The sequence below is a fragment of the Enhydra lutris genome, unplaced genomic scaffold (assembly GCF_002288905.1).
Source record: "Enhydra lutris kenyoni isolate GAN:26980312 unplaced genomic scaffold, ASM228890v2 scaffoldscaffold55, whole genome shotgun sequence".
Lineage (NCBI taxonomy): Eukaryota > Metazoa > Chordata > Mammalia > Carnivora > Mustelidae > Enhydra > Enhydra lutris.
Genome location: NW_019154139.1, coordinates 9,874,190 through 9,878,974, shown reverse-complemented (window position 1 = coordinate 9,878,974; position 4,785 = coordinate 9,874,190).

The window sequence follows — 4,785 nt, the reverse complement described above, 5'->3', positions numbered from 1 at the left end:
AGCCTCATCAAATCGTCTGTTACAAAGTTACCATGAACATTTGAGCCAAGGATGTTAGCATCCATTGATGATTATGGCCTCAGTCTGCTCTTTCACTCTTTAGTTCGCAGAAACAGAAACTGAGGCTAAGAGAAGAGAAGTGATTTGCCCAAGGTCACAGGGTTAGTAATGATCAATGAATGGCCTCTGCCTCTTGGTCCCTTGCTTATTCCTGGCGACTCTGCTAAACACTTTACATGATCTGACACATTCAATCCTCTCAACAACTCTCTGGCTGGCTCTATATTTTGCTCTTCCTTTTCAAATGGGGAAACTGAGGCCCCAAGTGGCGAAGAAACCTGCCTTTCTTTGATGAGTCATTTGGTAATTCATGTCAGGAGGTTCCAAATGACAGAGAAGTGGGAAAACACAGTTCTTGCTCTGCTAAATATAGACACGAGCAAGGTGAACAGAACCCTAAGAGAGAAAGAGATGGGAGTCATGGAAGTCTTCCCAGAGGAAGCATCACAGGAGCTGGGCTTTCAAGTCTGTGTAGGAGTTTGCCATGGGGAGTACAGGCAGAGGAATGGGCCTACCATATGAATAAGGCCTGAGATGTGATTTGAGCTGTGGTCAAAGATTCCATTCCTCACCATGGACATAGTCTCATGGACGTCTGCCCTTGTGAAGGAGAAAGAGAGAGGGTGTGGTTTGGCCCATCACATACTTTATGCGTTTATACTCTATACATTTATACTCTAATGCCCATCACATTATGCAGACTTACGCAGAGGAAGGAGTGCAGAGAACAGTGGACTATGAGTCCAGGGGTGGGTGTTCAGTGGGCAGTGAGGCCTGGATGCTGTACCCAGGTACAGTCCCTGCCCTCAAGTGGCTAAGAAAAATGGAGGGAAATAGACCCCGGGCATCATTAGCTCTTGCCCTAGAAAGGAGAACGTTCAGCCCATCTCCATGCTCATCTCCAGCTCCAATATGCTGACTGGAGGGATCCCCCCTCGCATACCTGGACCACTGAGTCAAAAAGTACCCCAGCAAACTACAATTCGAAGTGCCCATGGTACCATATATGTATTTGGTTTTACATACACAGAACATCTCTGGAAGGGTCCAGAAGGGAAAAAAATTCCAAATCATGCTTTTCTGAATACACAAAGAACATCTAGAAATCAATAAGAAAATAAGAATACAAACAGACTTCCCAGAAAAGGACATACAAGGGTCTCTGAAATTCAGGTCAAAGCTGCAGCCTCATTCATTTATGTAAAAGATATTACTTATTTATTTGAGAGAGAGAACGAGCAGTGGGGAGGGGCAGAGGGTGAGAGAGAGAGAGGGAAACAGACTCCCTGCTGAGCAAAAAGCCCAATGCAGGGCTTGATCCCAGGACCTGGAGATCAGGACCTGAGCAGAAGGCAGATGCTTGACTGACTGAGCCACCCAGGCACCCCTGCAGCCTCATTCAAAAGAAGAAAAATGCAAAATAAAATGACACCGAGATTCCACGCGCACCGGACGGGTGAGGAAAATTACGACATTTTGCGAACACACTGACAGCACATCTTGTGGGGAACAGGCACCTTCATTTGTGGGAGAGTGAGTAAGTAAATCCCCTAAGGAGGGCAGCGGCGACATCCACCAAACTGACAACCGCACATTTCCTTTGCCCTCAGAATTCCAAACGCAGGTATTTATCTTACAGGTATAAGTGCGCAGGAGGGAAATGGGTTATTCATATCCGTGCGCGCGTGCGTGTGTGCGTGTGTGTGTGTGTGTTTGGAAATATCTTCTGTCCATCGGTAAAGGGCTGAGAAAATAAATCGTAGAACATTCATCCAAGACACCATAATGAAGCCATATAAATGAGGAAGATCTTTATGTACCAGGGGAAAGGTGTACACAAAGTATCATCTCGTGTGAGTGTCTCTTTATGGAAATAGACAGGGAGGAGAAAGATGGTGCATGTGTTTTCTTCTGTTTCTGTTACATGCCGATACCATGTCTGGCCGGCTGTGTAAGAAACCGGGGAGGTGCTGACTCTCCTCCAGGAAAGGAAATGGGGGGCTGGGGGCGAGGCGCTGGCAGGAGACTTTTACTGTACCCCCTGTGTTAATGTTTGGATTTTGATCCACATGAAAACATTTTCCATTCCAAACGTTACATGAGATTAAAAGTTTAAGGGTCCATTTGTATAGGTTCCTCTCCTGCGAGGCCTGGGATGGAGGAGGGCAGGAGAGACGGGGTGTCCTATGGTAGGGCACTCCCTTTGTTTCCTGATTTAAAAAATCCTCACAGCAGGGACGCCTGGGCGGCTGAGGCGCTGGGCCTCTGCCTTCAGCTCAGGTCATGATCCCAGGGTCTCGGGATGGAACCCCCAAGTGGGGCTCCCTGCTCCGAGGGAAGTCTGCTTTTCTTTCTCCCTCACTCTCTGCCCCTGCTCCTGTTCTCTCTCTCACCGTCTCTCTCTCTCTCTCTCTCTCTCTCTCTGTCAAATAAATAAACAAAATCTTAAAAACAAAAACCCAAAAAACAAAATAACAAACCTCACAGCAGGCTCCCCATTTTTTGGATGTGGACACTAAAACTCAGAACTGGAGAATGACTCCTGAGCTTACGAGCCTGGGGTGCAGCGGGGAGCCAACGTCCTGTTCAAGTTCATGGTTCCAGACCCTCCTGTAGGCTTTGTCACCACACAATGCACCCCCAGCTGGCCAGCAGGCACGACAGAGTTCTTCATGCTGAACTTTCTGGTTATTTGCCCAAGTGTACTATTGTTTGCCCGAATTATACTTTATTAAAAAGAAAAGAAAAAAAAAAAGGATAAGTCGATTGAATGAGCAGTCATAGGACTGGGATGATTCTGGACTAGATTTACCAGACCAGACTCTGGACTCCACTGGCCCATTCCTTGGATTATTGGGGAGTTTACTTTAAGTGTAGCCGCCAACTGGATTCGCTGGCTTTTTGAATAGGCATGGATTTGGAAAGAAATTCACTTAAGTGTTTCTTTGACTAAATTAACAGGATTATTTTCTGACTGAATTAATGGCAGTTTCTTTCAAGACTTAATTTGCCTCCTTCTGAAGCTTTTCTAGACTTTACTAGGGAGTGGGGGGTGGTGGTGGCAGGGGGGCCAGTGGAGGCTCCTGCTTCTCAGGGTCTCTCTGTGTAGCAGCAACTTCCCACCTAGTCTGGTCCTGGCGCCACCTCCTCCAGGAAGCCCTCTAGGAGGCCCCCCGCCAAACACACACACTCTCTGCCCTCCACAGGAGGCATGCCTCCCTGGCCTGACTTCCTGGTTCACACTGGGTGGTAGTGAAGGGTTTCCAGAACTGTTTCCCCATAAGGCTCTCAGCTTTCATGGGGCAGAGACTGTGGATTCAACCGGTCCGGGTGTTTGGCACAGGTCTCGGCCCAGAGCAGGGGCGAGGGCCAGGAGAGGAATGAATCTGCCCCAGGCCTTCTGATTCCCAGGCCACAGGGCACAAACCTCCCTCCCACTTAGCTGGGACGTTCTGCTTAGTTCTGAGAGAGGGGAGGGGGGGTTGGGCCGTGTTAGAACCCAACATGCCCCACCACTCCACTCCCATTACGGCCAGCATCTGGCATCTATGAGTATAGCTGTCCAAAGTGCACCAGCCTCTCCAGTGCACAGAGTTCCCCACCCTCTCTGAAACTTGGAGCAAATCCAGAGAGGGGTCGGTTCCCCTCCCCTTCTACAGCTGACTTCCCCAGGGCTCAGAGAGGGTCAGGGTCTTACCCAATGTCACACAGCCAGTGGGTAGGGGATGTCAAGACCTCAGGCTCCTGGAGAGCAGACCGGAGGCCAGGAGGCATGCAAGGTGGTGGAGAGATCCCCGGAGAAGCCTCGTCCTGGGCTTGAAGCCTAATCCTTGTGGAGGGATGAGGGCTGTGGGGGGCGGGGGGAATCTTAAATTCACAGAGTGTGAGGCCTAAGCTGCGAGACGGGGCAGCAGAAGGTCAGGGAAGATTCTACGAAGTCCTGGGAGATGAGGAGGTGGCCGGCAGTAGTGGGCGGAGGAAATGGGTGTACACTCACCGATTCGATCGTCAGCAGACCTGAGGGCATGCCACGGCTAGCCCTGGGCAGGCCCCGGACGCAGGGAGGGCCCGGCAGGACATGCCAGCCTCGCTCAGGAGGGGCACACTGTGGAGGGAGGAGGTGCAGGGGGTTACTGGTTCTCCCCTTGCAGGATGAGAAAGGCTCTGGGGGTGGCCCAGGGCCCAGGAGGGTGGTCAGGAAGGAAGGGAAGGAGGAGGAGACGTTTGCCTGGAGGGGAAATGAGAATTCGGCTAGCCAGTGCTCCTTGAGGGCCCGCTCTGTGCCTGGCTCTGTTGGAACAGCCTTCTCTCCACACCCCCTTGGCCCTGCTGCCAACCTAGGACCTAGAGCTCAAGCTCAAAATGGCTGCTGAGGGGCGGAGCTGGATTCGAACCTGGGCAGGAAGCTTCCAGAGCCCAGCTCTTAACCACACGCCAGTGGCCTCACAGAGCAGAGAGTCTGGGCTGGGAGAGCAGACACTCGGGGCTAGGAAAGGGGCCCCTGTCAGAGGAACATATTCTTTGCTTTTTGCCATGTGCCCAGAGAAATAGGAATGAGCAAACAGAAGGCAGAGGCCTTGGATTTGAGCCTCACCTCATGCACTCACAACTGTGCAAGCTTGACCTCTCTGATTCTCAGTTGTCCCGTCTGTAAGAGGCCAAGAATGCTGCCTGGAAGCTTACGGAGAGACGGCCGGGCTCGGTGAAGTGGGCTCCCTTCTCTCC